The sequence below is a fragment of the Chlorocebus sabaeus genome, chromosome 18 (assembly GCF_047675955.1).
Source record: "Chlorocebus sabaeus isolate Y175 chromosome 18, mChlSab1.0.hap1, whole genome shotgun sequence".
Lineage (NCBI taxonomy): Eukaryota > Metazoa > Chordata > Mammalia > Primates > Cercopithecidae > Chlorocebus > Chlorocebus sabaeus.
Genome location: NC_132921.1, coordinates 67,751,229 through 67,770,243, shown reverse-complemented (window position 1 = coordinate 67,770,243; position 19,015 = coordinate 67,751,229). Strand labels below are relative to the sequence as shown.

Below are 19,015 nucleotides of genomic sequence, written 5' to 3'. Positions count from 1 at the left end.
ATTCTGTTTTCCTGTCTCAGGGCCCCTTCTACGATCTCTGGCTCCAAGTATTTCCCCTCTTAGGCAGTTAGTAGAGGCCTAACATCTTCGGTGCACTCACGTTTTCACACTATCCTAGAGGGCATCATGATCATTACTCATCACAAGCTTTAAGCAATTTTGTTATTCTGGGCTTTAATTGTCTTCACCAAATTTTACTCATAGTTCCTTTGAATTATTTTTGTTACACTCCACTGTCTTGCTCATACCTTGATTAAATGGTTGATCTATTAAATTTTCATTTTAAATATCATCTAGCAAATGGGAAGGTGCCTGGAGTTCAACGAAGGCCTCTGTGAAGGGTGAATCCCCTTGCAATATCATAAGAAGAAACCCTTTTATGACACACTTGAGTCTGTCTTAAAGACAAATAACATCCTGTGCATGAATGTGTTAAATAACAAAACCTTTCTGCTTATCATTCCTCCTGTTTTTTGTTCTCATTTTTCTTAATGCCCAATATGTCACTTAATTTCACATACTTATCTATTTTCATGGCAACTTTGTGAAGTTATTGTCAATTATTTCAGTTTCATAGGTGAAGAACTGGCATCCAGAGGTTCAGGTCCCTTGGCCCAGGCCTTCCACGTGTGTGCTGATTTTGTAGCAGGCCCTGTGAGTTGACATCAAGAACTCCGTTGCCCTTTCTTCTTCACAACACTGCTTGAAGTCCTATACGTGGCTTCTGAGAAGGAAGGAAAACTTTCAGTGGAGCTGCGGGAGCACAGGGAGGGAGATGTTAATTCCAGCTTCTTATTTGGACAGCTTCATATTGGAAGTCATGTTTGAATTGGTCTTTGAAGGGTGTGTAAAATTTTAGCTGAGAAATAGAGTGGAAGAAAATATGAGGTAGAAGGAACAGTGTGCACTAAAGCAAGATGGCATGAAGTTGCCACCATACTTAGGAATTATGAATATTATGAGTGATATGCTGGGCTGCAGGGTGTGGATGAGAGAGGGGAATAGGAGGTGAGAAGTGATTTAGAACACATTAGGCTCAGGCTAATGGTGACTGACCTTGTGAATATTTTTACTTTATTTAAAATTTGAAATGATTTTAATGATTCAGAAGAGTTGCAAGAATCGCAGACAGAATGCCTCCCTGATAAACCATATGAGATTAAGTTGTCAAAATGAAAGTTTTGCCAGTCACCCATAGAATAAAACAAACAAACAGAAAAACCTGCAGATTTAATCCATGATCACATGTTGCACTTAGTAGTCATGCCTCCTTTGCATCCTTCGATCTGCAACAGTTCTTCAGTCTTTCCTTGACTTTTCTGACCTTGGTATTTTTGAAGATTACAGACCAGTTCTATAGCATGCCCCTTACTCTGGGTCTGTCTGATGTTTCCTCGTGATTAGATGTGGGTTATGCATCTACGGAGGGGTGTCCCAGAGGCAATGCTGAGTTCTTACTGCACCGTATCAGGTGGTATGCAAATTCTATCTGTCCCTCTCCTGTTTGTGGTAATTTTGGTCACTTGATTAAAGTGGTGTGTGCCAAGCTCCTCCACTGTAAAATTTTTCTTTTTCTCTTTGTAATTAATACATATTTACTCAGGAGTTACTTTGAGAATATGTAAATACTCAATTTCTCATCAAATTTTCACCTACTAGGTTTTAACATCCATTGATATTTATGACATGAATTAGTTATTAGTGTGATGTTTGCCAAATGGTGATATTCTAATTTCATTATTCTTTCTGTATTTGCTAGTTGGCTTATCCTGTTCTGCAATTTCTTTTTCTTTTTTTTTTTTTTAACTTACAGTGTTACGGAGTTCTGGATCCCTATTCACCGTTACTATGACAATGTAGAACATTGGTAGGGGGAGGTGGGACAGAAAGGTTGGTGAGCCACCTTCTGTGACATCAGGAAGCTGATAGTCAACTGAGGGACTGTTTGTAAGCTAAGACATAACTGTTGTAGGGATAGCAAGGTAATTAATCAAAGAGGTAACACCTGGCTAGAAAGCATAAGAAATGCTTCATGGAGAAAATTACATAATGGTATACTGCTCTGTAGCAAATTACCACAAACTTGGCAGCATAAAACAATACAAATTTATTATCTTACAGTTCTGTAGGCCGGGAGTCTGAAATGGGTTTCACTTCAGTTTTGGAATATTAATAAGGAACTAGTAGGTTAGGTACATCGAGGCCATATTGTGAAGGCTCTTTAAAAGCTATAATGAAGAATTTATGGTCAAAGCTATGATACAACCGTGTTTAGGGATGCTTTATTTGGCAATAGTAGGCCAGATTAGAAAGAAGGAGTGGGGAGAGCATTATGGATATTCATGATATGTGGAAATGAGAGGCAGGGACCTTACCCAGGGATATGAGAATGGGGCTAGGACGATGTGCGAGACACTTGGGGGTTGCTACATACTTTATTTAGAAAGTGACTGAATAAGGAGACATGTATGATCTCTTTTGTTCAGTTTTCTGTGGTCTTGAGGCCTCTGTGAATTGATGGGCTAGGGAAATAAATTAGTTCCTGACCTTGTAAGGCTCTCTTTTCTTGCAAATACCATTTTGTTCCACAGTAAGTTCATTTTACTATGATAGCAAGAAGCCACCCAAAACAGGGAAAAAAGTAAACTTGCGTATTTTGCTAACTGGGGGAAATTTTTCTGTGGCCATTTGATACCACATGCAATAATTTTTATATGATTGTGTTTACGCCTCAGGTAGACATTCAGCTACCAGAAGTCTCACAAGACAAGTTTACTGCATTTCCATCAATAGGGGATACCTGCAGCTGCAGCATGATATATCATTGTCTTCCTTGTCTTTAACTTGATTGCAAATCATGTCACCATTTCCCCAAGGCGTTCCACAGAAAGTGAATACCCTACACATTTCGTAGAAACATTGTAAAAAGATACTGTTCTCTTTCTCTGTAAAGAGTGCGCAGTCAGCCAAATTCTACTCTTTATGAATCAAAGTTTATTTTACCTTTAATAGTCTTACACATAATCACCAGTGAAGTGAAGCTGTGGACTTCACATAAGTCAACTTCTTTAAAATAAAAGTTAAATTTATTTTTAATGTAAAATTGTAGGAAACTTATAAAATATGAAACATTATAATGAGTAAATTAAAAATATTAATTCCATCACTAGATAGAGCTTACCATTATCATACTATTATATTTTTCCAATCATTTTGTCTGCTTATTTGACCAGGTAATGTAAAATTAAAATTATGATCTTATTGTTAATATTGCTTTTATAACCAGTTTTCTTTACTCAGAAATATAATTTGAACATATTCACTTTCTTTAAATAGTCTTTGAAAACCTGGGTATTAATCACTGCATACGTATCTATTATGAGTACATCACAGTTTCATCAAGTTTTTCCTTTGTATTGGATGCTAATGTTTTCTAGTTCTTATAAATAATGACGGGGAGGAAATCCTTTAAAAATTATATATGTTTGTTGTTTTTTATGACTGTTGTAAGTAGAATTACTAGATTACTGAGTGTGGAAAATTTTTTTTAATTATTTCGTAAATATTTTCAGATTACCCTTCATAAACTTTTTTTTCTTCTGATAACAATATTAGAAAATTCAGACATAACAAACGAACTAAAAGGAATAAAACTGGGTCTTTCTAAGCATAGGTACAATTTTCTGTGAACATTGTGTGAGCAAGGACTATGTTTTGTAATTTTCTTTTTCATCCCTGGTAATGTTTCTTTAGCCATTTTAGCTTTCTTTTGATTAATACTTGTATTGCATGTCTTTTTCCATACTTTTTAACCTACATTTTACTTACTTGTGTATTTACATTTAAAGTGGATTTCCAAAAATATGTAATATATTTATGTGTATGACTGGATTTAAATCCCTCATCTTGGTGGTAGTTTTCTATTTATCCATTATGGTGTTGGTGGTTTTAAAATTTTTTTCCTGACTTTTTAAACATTTTATTGGGTATTATTTAATGCTTCCGTTTTACCTTCAGTATTGACTCTTTAATTATGCCTCTTAAAAATATTTATCAGCTGCCCTACAGTTTATGATATACCTATTATCACAGTCTACTTTATTATATCACTTTTCCCATAGTATGAGAAAGAGTATAGTTGTTCCCATAGTACAACAGTTTATTTCCATTTTCTTTCCTGTCATTTCTCCTCTTGTTGTCTTTAGTTCCAGATGACTTTTTTCTTATAAAATCAGCAAACAAGAAAAACACGAAGTAAAAGCAGTTTTACCTCTCTATATGTTCTATATCACATAAAGGCTGTTACTGTATTTGTTTTAGATTATGACATTGTCTTCTGTTTGTTAATTTTTTATTTTATTATTATTATTTGGTGGCAGAATCTCACTCTGTCCGCCAGGCTGGAGTACAATGGTGCGATCTCGGCTCACTGCACCCTCTGCCTTCTGGTTTCAAGTGATTCTTGTGCCTCAGCTTCCTGAGTAGCTGGGATTACAGGTGTGCACCACCACACCCAGCTATTTTTGTACTTTTAGTAGAGATGGGGTTTTGCCATGTTGGCCAGACTGGTCTCAAACTCCTGCCATCAGGTAATCCACCCGCCTCCGCCTCCCAAAGTGTTGGGATTACAAATATGGATCACCACGTCTGGCTGACATTATCTTTTACAGTGATTTAAATTAAGCAGGTGCATTTTATTTTACCTTTATGTTCACCAGTTTCAGCACTCTTTATGTCTTTGTGTATATCCAAATTTCCATCTGGTGTCATGTTCCTTCTCTCTGAAGAACTTTCTTTATAATTTCTTATAGCTTAAATTTGGTGGAAATGCATTATATCAGTTTTTATTTGCCTGGAAAAGTCTTTATTTTACCTTAACATTGTACAGACATTTTTGCTGGGTATATAATTCTGGGTTGACAAGTTTCCTGTTCATTTTTTTTAAGGTGTCACTATCTTGTCTTCTGAGTTGCATAGTTTCTGAGTAGAAGTCTACTGTAGTTCCTATGTTCCCCTTAATGTTTTTGGTTTGTTTTGTTTCATTTTGGCACAGGCTGGAGTGCAGTGGCACGATCTTGGCTCACTGCAACCTCTGCCTCCCAGGGTCAACCTCTGCCTCCCAGGTCAACCTCTCACTCCCACCTCAGCCTCCTGAGTAGCTGGGACTACAGGTGTGTACCACCACACCCAGTTAATGTTTGTATTTTTGGTAGAGATGGTGTTTTGCCGTGTTTCCTAGGCTGGTCTTGAACACCTGAGCTCAACTTATCCACCTGCCTTGGCCTCCCAGAGTGCTAAGATTATAGGCGTAAGCCCATGTACCTGGCCACCCTTCATGTGCTGCCTTTTTTTATTTTGCTTGTGCTGCCTTAACATTTTTTCTTTATCTTTGGTGCTCTGGAAGGGAGCTTTCTCTAGTTTTCTGCCTCACTCCTAATCTTTCCCTTGAGCACTTGGGGAGGCCCATTATTCCAGACGGACAGGTTAGCCCCACTTGGCCTTTAAGAATTTATTAAAATGTTAGCTGATTCCTTTTTACCCACTTGTATAGAATCACTGTTTCCTCATGTGCTCTGCCACAGGCGAAATACTTTGAGTTTCTCATCTGTCCATCTTTGGATTTCTCTTTACTTTGTTGCTTTGGAACTTTAGATCTCCAGTGGGCTCAAGAAAGTTTATGATCATTGTTAGGGAGTGAGTAACAGTCTTCAGTAGCTTTCTACATTCTACACAGAAATGGAACGCTCCCCTCTACTTTCCAATAGCATTCTTATCTTATGGATCCTCTCCTATCTCTCTAAGGATATTCAATAAAGGTTTATATTTAAAACTTTTTGGTTTAATTCTTCCTCACTTTATATTTTCCTTTTTTTTTTTCAAATTTCCTTTTTCATTTGTTTTCGTATCTATTTATTGTGGTCTTCAAATATCTAGTGCATCTTAGTTATCCTTTAATGTTTAAGAATAAGCTCCTGACAAGCTGGGTAAAATCTCTGGGTGCCCTGATGGAGCCTGTCAGCTTGCAAGCCTTCCTGTAGGGTGTTCAGATGGAAACCATGGTGTTTTGTTTCTACACCCCCAAATAACATAACTAGGACTCTTGAGTTAGTTTCCACAGGCAAGGTTCCTCCCTTCCTCTGACTGGTGTGTATGGTGAGAATGGAGGACTTAGGCGGGTTCTGTTAGTTCTCTGAGATCCTGGCCATGGGAGTGGGTAGAGAGGTCATTGTTCTGTGAGTGAGTTTCATCAGTGACTAAGATTTCCACATCTGTAACTTCTCTGTTTCAATCTATCTAGAGGTTAAAACCTCCAGCCAGTTGCCTTAATGCATGAGGGATAGTTCTCCAGTTGTGTTGGGCAAGGTAGATGAACTCGTGGGGCCAACAGTTTGTGTCAAGACTTTAAGACCAATGTCTGTGTTTAGCCCCACACTGCTGCCATTAGAAGAAATATTTGGTGCCTGCAATTCCCAAGCTTTCCTGGATCCTATAACATAAACTAGCTGCTTCTTACTGGTGTTCTTCTTTAACAGATTTATGTTTTAGCTTTCTAAAATTTCGTTACGTCAGTTTTCATCCATTGGTTTCTTTCTTACACTTCCAGGAAGTTTTGTTGACATTTTTTACCTGTTCTCATTGTGGCTTTATGTCCTCATATTAGTTTTGTTTTTATTTTATTTTTTGCCGAAATAACATTACATTCGTACTATTTTATAACTGCAAAGTTTTCTCACTTAGTGCCCCTTGGTTTCTCCTTCCACCCAGGTTAGTTACTCGCACCGAGCAAATGGTAACTGATGCTAATCCCTTAATATTAGTCACCTTGAGCTAACTAGTATATCGAACCACTCCAAAATTTTAGTGCTTTTAGCACATTTAAGATTTTGTTTCTTGCTCCTGGCACAGTATAATCATGGCTGATAGGGGTTAGTTCTGTTCCATGCAATTATTCTGGAACTAGGGTGCCTCCAATTACTTGGTAATCTTTCCATTTCAGCCTGAGAATAGAAAGAAGCTGATGGTTGCACATGGGAGGGCCAAACTTGGAGGTAGCTTGTTACATCATTTCTACCCACATGGGTTAACCTGAACTCAGTCACAGGACTACATGTAGCTGCATAGGAGTCTAGGAAATGCAATTCATCCTTCTCACCAAGAGGAAAAGCCATCATCTTATACTATACATATTTTGTGGATTCTCATGATTGCATATCCATGTGCACATACATGCTCATATCCATGTGTTCAAAGCCCATGTTCTTTTTAGTCATTGTGTGTGCTGCTGTAAAAATTGGATTATATTAGGTACATATTTTACGTCATTTTTAACTTTGTTCAACTATGTCTCATGACAAATTCCTTCCAACTCATTTGTATATTTCAAATTCTTTCTTTGTAATAACTGCATAATATTTCATAATGTGTTATATCAAAATTAACTTAGCATTTTTGTGTTAAACATTCATTTAAAAATGCCTTTATTGATACTTTGTTGTCATTTAGAAGGGAACACAGCTAAAAGTATGTGTTTATTTCTGCATTTTTTTTTTTTTTTTTTACTAAGTCGAGCCCTCTTCTTGGTCCCTTGAGTATCTTTAATGGGTCTTTGGAACATGTGACATCTTTCTTCCCGTGCAGAGTGTTGCTCTTAAGGGTACCAGTTATTCACAATCACTCATCTAACAATAACACAGTGTGAATAAGACAAAACGAAGAATTCAGAAAGTATTCTCTTTATAACTCAGAGTCATTCTTATGTTACTTAAACTCTTCCAGACTCAAATTATTCACCTTTAAAATGGGAATACTAATTTATACCTACATGCAGTTGTGTGAGGATTAAATAAAATAATGCATTAATCAAACTGCACAAGGCTTAGATGTGGAGATATTCATTAAATGGCAGCAGTAGTACCAAAAAACAAAGAGTAGCAATGGAGCTTATTTTTTAATTTTTTATTTTTAGAATGCAAATATGTTGACTTCTTTATAGAATTTGTTCCACTGTATTATATTTTCTTTTTTTTTTAAATTATACTTTAAGTTCTAGAGTACATGTGCACAATGTGCAGGTTTGCTACATATGTATACATGTGACATGTTGGTGTGCTGCACCCATTAACTCATCATTACATTAGGTGTATCTCCTAATGCTATCCCTCCCCTCTACCCTGTCCCCACAATAGGACCTGATGTGTGATGTTCCCCTTCCTGTGTCCAAGTGATCTCATTGTTCAATTCCCACCTATGAGTGAGAACATGCAGTGTTTGGTTTTCTGTTCTTGCGATAGTTTGCTGAGAATGATGGTTTCCAGCTGCATCCATGTCCCTACAAAGGACACGAACTCATCATTTTTTTATGGCTGTATAGTATTCCATGGTGTACATGTGCCACATTTTCTTAATCCAGTCTGTCACTGATGGACATTTGGGTTGATTCCAAGTCTTTGCTATTGTGAATAGTGCCGCAATAAACATACATGTGCATGTGTCTTTATAGCAGCATGACTTATAATCCTTATAGGACACAAACAAATGGAAGGACATACCATGCTCATGGATAGGGAGACTCAATATCGTGAAAATGGCCATAATGCCCAAGGTAATTTATAGATTCAATGCCATCCCCATTATATCCATTATAATTACTGGATATATACCTAGTAATGGGATGACTGCGTCAAATGGTATTTCTAGTTCTAGATACTTGAGGAATCGCCACACTGTTTTCCACAATGGTTGAACTAGTTTACAGTCCCACCAACAGTGTAAAAGTGTTCCTTTTTCTCCACATCCTCTCCAGCACCTGTTGTTTCCTGATTTTTTAATGATTGCCATTCTAACTGGTGTGAGATGGTATTTCATTATGGTTTTGATTTGCATTTCTCTGATGGCAAGTGCTGATGAGCATTTTTTCGTGTGTCTGTTGGCTGTATGAATGTCTTCTTTTGAGAAGTGTCTGTTCATATCCTTTGCCCACTTTTTGATAGGGTTGTTTGTTTTTTTTTTTTTATAAATTTGATTTGAGTTCTTTGTAGGTTCTGGATATTAGCCCTTTGTTGGATGAGTAGATTGCAAAAATGTTCTCTCATTCTGTAGGTTACCTGTTCACTCTGATGGTAGTTTCTTTTGCTGTGCAGAAGCTTTGTAGTTTAATTAGATCCCATTTGTCAATTTTGACTTTTGTTGCCATTGCTTTTGGTGTTTTATACATGAAGTCCTTGCCCATGCCTATGTCCTGAATGGTATTACCTAGGTTTTCTTCTAGAGTTTTTATGGTTTTAGGTCTAACATTTAAGTCTCTAATCCATCTTGAATTAATTTTCGTATAAGGAGTAAAGAAAGGATCCAGTTTCAGCTTTCTACTTACGGCTAGCCAATTTTCCCAGCACCATTTATTAAATAGGGAATCCTTTCCCCATTTCTTGTTTTTGTCAGGTTTGTCAAAGATCAGATGGCTATAGATGTGTGGTATTATTTCTGAGGGCTCTGTTCTGTTCCATCAGTCTATATCTCTGTTTTGGTACCAGTACCATGCTGTTTTGGTTACTGTAGCCTTGTAGTATAGTTTGAAGTCAGGTAGCGTGATGCCTCCAGCTTTGTTCTTTTGGCTTAGGATTGTCTTGGCAATCCAGGGTCTTTTTTGGTTCCATATGAACTTTAAATAAGTTTTTTTCCAATTCTGTGAAGAAAGTCATTGGTAGCTTAATGGGGATGGCATTGAATCTATAAATTACCTTGGGCAGTATGGCCATTTTCACGATATTGATTCTTCCTATCCATGAGCATGGTATGTTCTTCCATTTGTTTGTGTCCTCTTTTGTTTTACTGAGTAGTGGTTTGTAGTTCTCCTTGAAGAGGTCCTTTACATCCATTGTAAGTTGAATTCCTAGGTATTTTATTCTCTTTGAAGCTATTGTGAATGGGAGTTCATTCATGATTTGGCTCTCTGTTTGTCTGTTACTGGTGTTTAAGAATGCTTGTCATTTTTGCAGATTGATTTTGTATCCTGAGACTTTGCTGAAGTTGCTTATCAGCTTAAGGAGATTTTGGGCTGAAGCAATGGGGTCTTCTAAATATACAATTATGTCATCTGCAAACAGGGACAATTTGACTTCTTCTTTTCCTAAATGAATACCCTTTATTTCTTTCTCTTGCCTGATTGACCTAGCCAGAACTTCCACCACTATGTTGAATAGGAGTGGTGAGAGAGGGCATCCCTGTCTTGTGCCAGTTTCAAAGGGAATTTTTCCAGTTTCTGCCCATTCATTATGATATTGGCTGTGGGTTTGTCATAAATAGCTCTTATTATTTTGAGATACATTCCATCAATACCGAATTTATTGAGAGTTTTTAGCATGAAGGGCTGTTGAATTTTGTCAAAGGCCTTTTCTGCATCTATTGAGATAATCATGTGTTTTTGTCTTTGGTTCTGTTTATATGCTGGATTATATTTATTGATTTGCATATGTTGGACCATCCTTGCATCCCAGGGATGAAGCCCACTGATCATGGTGGATAAGCTTTTTGCTGTGCTGCTGGATTCGGTTTGCCAGTATTTTATTGAGGATTTTTGCATCGACGTTCATCAGGGATATTGGTCTAAAATTCTCTTTTTTTGTTGTATCTCTGTCAGGCTTTGGTATCAGGATAATGTTGGCCTCATAAAATGAGTTAGGGAGGATTCCCTCTTTTTCTATAGATTGGAATAATTTCAGAAGGAATGGTACCAACTCCTACTTGTACCTCTGGTAGAATTCGACTGTAAATCCATCTGGTCCTGGACTTTTTGTGGTTGGTAGGCTATTAATTATTGCCTCAATTTCAGAGCCTGCTATTGGTCTATTCAGGGATTCAAGTTCTTCCTGGTTTAGTCTTGGGAGAGTGTAAGTGTCCAGGAAATTATCCATTTCTTCTAGGTTTTCTAGTTTATTTGCATAGAGGTGTTTATAGTATTCTCTGATGGTAGTTTGTATTTCTGTGGGATCAGTGGTGATATCCCCTTTATCATTTTTTATTGCGTCTATTTGATTCTTCTCTCTTTTCTTCTTTATTAGTCTTGCTAGCAGTCTTTCAATTTTGTTGATCTTTTCAAAAAACCAGCTCCTGGATTCATTAATTTTTTGGAGGGTTTTTTGTGTCTCTATCTCCTTCAGTTCTGCTCTGATCTTAGTTATTTCTTGCCTTCTGCTAGCTTTTGAATGTGTTTGCTCTTGCTTCTCTAGTTCTTTTAATTGTGATGTTAGAGTGTCAATTTTAGATCTTTCCTGCTTTGTCTTGTGGGCATTCAGTGCTATAAATTTCCCTCTACACACTGCTTTAAATGTGTCCCAGAGATTCTGGTATGTTGTATCTTTGTTCTCATTGGTTTCAAAGAACATCTTTATTTTTGCCTTCATTTCGTTATGTACCCAATAGTCATTCAGGAGCAGGTTGTTCAGTTTCCATGTAGTTGAGAGGTTTTGATTGAGTTTCTTAGTCCTGAGTTCTAGTTTGATTGCACTGTGGTCTGAGAGACAGTTTGTTATAATTTCTGTTCTTTTACATTTGCTGAAGAGTGCTTTACTTCCAACTATGTGATCAATTTTGGAATAAGTGCGATATGGTGCTGAGAAGAATGTATATTCTGTTGATTTGGGGTGGAGAGTTCTGTAGATGTCTGTTAGGTCCACTTGGTGCAGAGTTGAGTTCAATTCCTGGATATCCTTGTTAACTTTCTGTCTCGTTGATCTGTCTAATGTTGACAGTGGGGTGTTAAAGTCTCCCATTTTTATTGTATGGGAGTCTAAGTCTCTTTGTAAGTCTCTAAGGACATGCTTTATGAATCTGGCTGCTCCTGTATTGGGTGCACATATATTTAGGATAGTTAGTTCCTCCTGATTAATTGATCCCTTTGTCATTATGTAATGGCCTTCTTTATCTCTTTTGATCTTTGATGGTTTAAAGTCTGTTTTAGCAGAGACTAGGATTGCAACCCCTGCTTTTTTTTGTTTTCCATTTGCTTGGTAGATCTTCCTCCATCCTTTTATTTTGAGCCTATGTGTGTCTCTGCATGTGAGATGGGTCTCCTGAATACAGCAAACTGAAGGGTCTTGACTCTTTATCCAATTTGCCAGTCTGTGTCTTTTAATTGGACCATTTAGTCCATTTACATTTAAGGTTAATATTGTTATGTGTGAACTTGATCCTATCATTATGATATTAGCCGGTTATTTTGCTCGTTAGTTGATGCAGTTTCTTCCTAGCATCGATGAACTTTACATTTTGACATGTCTTTGCAATGGCTGGTACCTGTTGTTTCTTTCCATGTTTAGTGCTTCCTTCAGGATCTCTTGTAGGGTATTTCTGCATTTTTAAACTGGAAATTGAGCATTCAAACCTGTTGGCTGAATGAACATTTATTTTTAGATCATAAAGCTATAATAATTGGTATTTTAGGAGGTAATGAAATGTACTTTGTAGAAATAACACAGTTGGTTTCTTTAGATTCTCTAGAATCACCAGTTGGCTGGACCTGCTGAGTAGATATTCTAGATGTTTCATGAACACATAGAAATATTTAGCTTAGCAAATTGATGTTTTGATACCCAATGACCACTTTGCCTCATAATTTCCTTGCAAAGCTTAAATTACAATAGAAAAATTTACAGTCCAAAGAAATCCTTCCTTTAGTTGCAACCTTAACCATTAACTTTTTTTAGCCAAACAAAAGATTACTGTATTTTCAATGGTACTGTGCTAGTTCCTATGGATAGATTCTGTTGGAGTAAGGAAGGTAAGAGTTCAGAAGATAATATAGATTATTAATTAATGAGCTGGGCGGATATGAATTGAGTGCCTACCAAATGTGAGGCACGGCTAGGAGCAGAGGATGTCACAAAGAACAATAAAGATATAACGTGAGGATTGCTAGGTCTGTGATAGAATATCACTCAGTGGAAGATGACATGGTTAGTGAAACTAAGAGAAAAACAACCCTAGCTTTTTATTTTAATATGTTAAGTATTGAGAGACAGAGAGAAATAGAACTCATTACTCTGTCTCAAATGCCTGCGAAAACATTGGGTTAGATTAGATCCCACACAAGCCATGGTATTGAAGACAGTTCTGCTGGGCGCTAAGCCATGCAACATGAATAGGTTGTGTTCTGGTGATCTCGCTAGACACAAAAGAGAGTATATTTCTTTACATAGTGTATTCTGTATATAGTGCAGCTCAGCCATACTTTGAGCAAAACAATCAATTATAAAATGAACTATTTGACAAGCTCCTGAGGTGCTGATATTCCATACTGTAGACCAAAGAGTTTTCCCTATGCTTTAGAAACTAATTAATGATCAAGTAAAAAATCTGACATCCTGTTGTAAATGTTAGAGAGTGTAACTTATGTTCTTTTGCCAGAAAGGTATTTTAACTTTAATTGTTAGGAGCTGAATATGAATCTAAGACTTCTAGTATCTAAGGTACCATAAATGTGAGGTCACTTTCAACATGTGTTTTGAAACAATAAAGGGTGAACCTGAATTAGGCTTGGCCACGGTTGAAGCATCTGATTTTCTTCAAATCTTGTATTTCTGAGTTGTGTACTGAACAGCATGCCACTGTCTCAGACAAGACAATTAGTGACCACTTGGTCCTGTGATTGTTTCCATAAAGAGCCCTTCTGTTCATGCGGAACCTACCAGCGGAATGGCAGCTTTCAGGTGGTGGTAACTTCCCTCAATCTCTGTCACTGGGAGGCCTGGGTATTTGGATGATTCACTGCCCTGCCTTGTGAGAGATACCTGAAACAAATGAATAAGTGGCCTCTGAGGGGCTTTCTTAGATAACTCAAGTTCTTAAAATGATAGTGAAAGCCAGCCAGGGCTGCACTGGTACTAGTCACATAATCCTTAGTCTTCTATTGATGTTTTCTCTTAGACTTCAGGCCCAGAGGCATAGAGCACTCAGTAAACCTCAAAATAGCTCTTTAGAAGTTTTGATTTCTACAGATTGCAAGTCAGGAGACACAGGCTCTGGCTTTGACTTCAATGTTAGTTGTCTTGCCTTGTATTAGTCACTTAAAATGCCAGGTCTCACTGTCCTCATCAGTAGAATTGAGTTTGATGATGTGTCCATCCAGCATGTGTGTTCATGCTGAACATTCTGTCTATTGTGGTAGACCCTTGGCAGATCCCCTTTATTGCTGGTTATTAAATAGGACTATTGGCCATTATGTAAAACCTGCTTGTCATACAGCAGTGATTTTGTTTCCTGAATTGGCCACCAGTATAACTGTGGTTGTTCTGCTTCTCTAGGTCCTAAGGGACAGGCCACCCAGACTAGGATGTCAGGAACGTAAGGTCTTGTGCTATTGATTCATGAACTCAATTCTTTAGAAAGAATGTTCCAGTGGAAAAAATAGGTTGCTGCTTAGGCTGTTGTTCCTAGAGGAAAAATAATCGAGGGTGCCTTTTAAAAAAATTCTGAAACCAGTAATACACCTCCTTATATGGCCTTCTAATATGGAACAAAAAACTGAGGAGTATTACATTTGCATTGTATAGATGCCACAGATCAGATGGCTGTTTCTTGGCATCATCCAGTTTACAGTGCTGGTGGAACATAAGCCAGAATGGATACACCAGCACCATTTTGTTCGAATGGTACCTCTGATGCCACCAGTACCAGCAGGTGAAAAACTTCGTATCAGTTTTGCTCAGAATTTTGAGGCTAGACTGATATTGTTTTGGCTTATATCTCTGTCATTCTTGGCCACCACAATGTAAAATGCAAATGTTTCAGGAAATATATTCTATTCATTCAACAAATATTTACCAAATACTTACTGAATACCAGCTGTATGTTATGAGGAAATAGCAGTGAAGTGAACATATTCCTATCATAAGGCAGCCTATGTTCTAATGGAGCAAGAGAAACGGGAAATATTCAAAACACACACTGTGTTAGGTACCAATAAGTGCTGTGGAGAAGAATAAGGTAAGTAGTGGCATTAGGAAGGGCACATACATTTGGGAGGGGGGTTCCCTATTATTTAAAGAGTTCAGGGTGGGACTGAATGAGAAGGTGACAGTTGAGTGGCAATTGAGATAAGGTGGCAAGTCTGGAGGATATCTACAGATAACTCTCCAGGTAAAGGAACAACAAGTACAAGAATTTGAAGAGGGAGGATGTCTGCAGTGTTCTAGTTACAGCAGGAGCGTAGTGAACAGGAGATGAGGTCAGAGTAGTGGTGGGGTCAAGTTCTGTAGGGTCCTGTAGGTCATGGTAAGCACTTGCTTTTCCCCTGAGTAATCGAGGAAGCCATTGGAATGAAATGGTACAGAAAGTTTTAACTTATATTTACCTTAGTTTAACCCTTAAGTGTTTCCTTTTTTGCTTCCATATTTGCATCCTCCAGAAGGACTTTTTCTTGACCCTGAATGCGTTCCACTCCAGGTTCTGGAAATAATCTCCCTAGATCCCGGCTTCTTCTTTTTCTTTTTCTTTTTTTAATTTTATTTTAAAATAGAGGCGAGGTCTCATTATGTTCCTAGGCTGGCATTGAACTCAGTGGCTCAAGTGATCCTCCCACTGCAGGTTCCTGAGTAGCTGGGACTACAGGTGTGTGCCACCATGCCCAGCTGAGCCCAGTTTTTTAACACAGTGCCTCCTCCTTTGTCCCTCTTGAGGCCACCACTTCCCTGCAGCCTGTAAAGGAGATGGCTTATTCTGCCATATCCCAAGTAGTTCTCCTCTTCTTCTAAAACAGTTCTCAGCTGTTTGGAAAAACCCCTTCTTCCTGAGGGCTCAGGCTGTTTGGCTTCACTACATCTCACCCCTAATTTTGCCACCATCTAGATGATTTTTAATTATTCTTCATCATTAACTGAAGATATTTGTCACCCAGATCTACCGTTTTACCGGAAGAATTGCTGGTACCATGAGGAAATCCAGGGCTGAGTGGCCGACGCCGTAGCTCAGTAGTTCCTTGATCTTAATTTCTGTGACACTTTTTCCATGCTTTGGTTCAGCCACCCATGCCCACAGCCACAGCTTGGACCTAGGTGGCTGTGGGCATGGGTGGCTGAACCAAAGCATGCAAGTTTTTAAGTCAAAATGGCATGGATTGAGGTGGGACATGAATAAATAATTTAAACAGTGTAGCCCAGTCTCCCATCCAGCTGTCTGTAGTCCCGCCCTCTTGCTGTCGCAGTTCCACGCCTTGGCCTCCAGGGGGAGCTCAGCCTCTCAGTCCTGAGGCCTGAAAAGTGCTGCCTTGGATCATAGATGCGCTGCGTTTTCAATCTTAGCGGGACCAAGTGATAAGTACGGGGCTGATGGAGCCACGCGTCATCCTTGAGATCCCATTTCTTCCACTTTCTAATGTATAGCGCTTGGCAGGCTGCTCAAGGTTCAAGTTCTCACCTAAAAAATGTAGATAAAAAGTGTACCTCACAGGGACTAGATGAGGAATAACTGACTTAATGTGAGTGAATACAGTGCTTACCAATAAAAGGAAGCCAGTTAGAGGTGGATTTTCATTGAGAGGGGTGAAGAGGTTAAAGGCTATTCTTGTTGCATGGGGAGGTCTCCTGTATTTCATTCTTGTCTCAAGTAGGAATTGAAATCTTTGGAAAGCTTCTTCCATGGTATTGCTGCACAGCTGTGTGCGTGGACCTGGCCCCTCCCACTCCCCCTCCAGCCCTACTTCTTGCTTTCCAAGGTCTACCAGGACTCAGGGCTGGGGTCGGAAGGAAGAAAGTGGGAGTAGGTGGCTTTTGCAAGTCTCCCTGGGCCATATGACATTCTTCTCTCCTTGGGTTCGTTGAACAGGGAATATACAGGTACAATGTTTTCCCTTTTTTGCATGTACATAGCTCATTTCTGAGAGTGGCATAGATGCAATTGTTGTTTAAGAGCCATTTAAAATGCTCACAGCTTTTAATTTTCACTTACTTATCACAAAAAGGGGAAGAAAGATAATGCCTCTCCAGTAGCATGCCGAGTTTTTTTTACCAGGCTGGGACAGGACGAGGTGCTGTCTCTCTCACTTACCTCACATTCAGTCTTTAGTCCCCTACACTCAGGTTTCCTTTCGCTCTATCCAACCATATGTTCCCGTCAGGTGCCTGGGTGAGGAAGCCCAGCATCGAAAGGGCTGGGTGTGGGCATGGTTCAAAATTTACACAAAAATGTGGAGATCCAAAATGTAATAAATGGATTTGGATGATTTTTACAAATATCAGCTATAAAAGTAAATGCAGAGTTGGGTGTGGTATCATGTGCCTGTAGTCCCAGCTACTCAGAAGGCTGAGGTGGGAGAACCACATGAGCCCAGGAGTTTGAGGCTGCAGTTCTCTATGACTCTGTCTGAATAGCCACTACATTCCATTCCGGGCAGCCTGGAGAAACCTCATCTCTTGAAAAAGAAAAAGTAAACGCAACTGCAGAAATACTTATTGAAACATAAGGTATATAGTATAGCTCATGAAAGAAAGGACAGAAAGCAAAGGAAACTTAGGAGAGCCTAAAAATATTCAGCTTAAAACATGTTTACAGAAATTAGATTTAAAAAACTAGTGATGAAAACAAATGTAAATTAACTTAAAAGTCCGTTTAGAAAGTGTTTAAAACAGATACATCTGGAACAAAATAATATAAACGTAAAAACGATGGGTAAAATATTGTCAGCAAACACAAGTAGAAAATAATATGGTGGCAATATAATTTTTAGTGAAAATAATTTGAGACAAAATACAGAAATATATCCAAAAGGGAAAGGGAAATTTTCTCTATATTAAGAATAAATAGAAAGTACAACTCATGCCAAACATTTTCTGTACAGAATGATGTAACATCAAAATACGAAGCAAAAATGCTCCATGATCTAGCAGTTTTACTCCTGGATGAATTCCAACATAAATGTATACTTCTTATCACTAAAAATAATATACTAGAATGTTCATAGCAACATTTTTAATAAAGCTCCCAATGGAAACCACCCAAATGATCACAATCAGTAGAAGAGATAGATAAATTGTAAAATAATAACATAATGGAATGTTATTCAACAATGAAAATGAATGTTCTGAAGGCAATCATCTACCCGACCCTCACATTCAGAATGCTGAGCAAAATATGTTCACCACCAGGAGCACGTGCTGTGTGATTCCATTGATGTAAAGGGAAAAACAGAAGAAAACAGATTTCTGTGGTTGGAAGTGAGGGTAGGGATTTCTCTTTGAGGAGGGCGGTGTGGTGCCTAAAAGGGAGGATGATGGGGAAGGGATCCTGGGGCTCTGGAAATGTCCTGGCTTAGATCTATGTCTGGTTAGGCATGTATATTAGTTTTTTAAAAAAATTTTCAGTCTATCCACTTGATTTGTGTACTCCTCCTTAAATATATTTTTAGTAAAAAGCATAAAAACGAAGAAAAAATGATCAGAAATATGGGAGAATTATAGAAAAATAGTTATTTTGGAGACTTTAGCATATTGCTTCAGACTTTCTGCTTAAAGAACAGATTTTTGAATAATATAGCTAGATTGTATTACTGCAAATGGTACCATACCTTAAAATATATATATACTCTGTTTTAAAAAAATTGTTGACTCTATTTTACACTAAAAAGAAATCCTCAAACCTCAAAAGCAGGAATTCTATATATGTGACAGTCTGAAACTACAATGTGGTAAACTAGATATTAGTATTACTATTTTAAACAAATATGAAAATTACTTGCAATATCTCAAATATATATTTAAAGATTAAATCAAGGCAACACAGATTGCAATTAGAACTGGTTTTTAGAAAATTAAAAGTGAGAAGAATACAAATTTTTAAAAAATGTGTCCAGCTGTCTAAACCTGAATTTAGTGGCAACAGTGACTGTTTCATTGTCTATTATTTTTTTAAATGAAAATAAATTGTGTTTATAATTCAATTTGACAAAACAAATATAAAATAAACCTAAGAGAAGTAGGAGGGAAGTAGTAATAAGAGTAAAAGCAGTAAACAACAAAATTAGAAAAGA

General features: G+C 37.8%; 1 protein-coding gene across 4 annotated transcripts in view; it reads left to right on the top strand.

Moving 5' to 3' along the window:
• The window catches only part of L3MBTL4 (L3MBTL histone methyl-lysine binding protein 4), a 443,526-nt gene that overhangs the window by 171,326 nt on the left and 253,185 nt on the right, over positions 1 to 19,015 (top strand). The gene's annotated exons all lie outside the window — the stretch shown is intronic.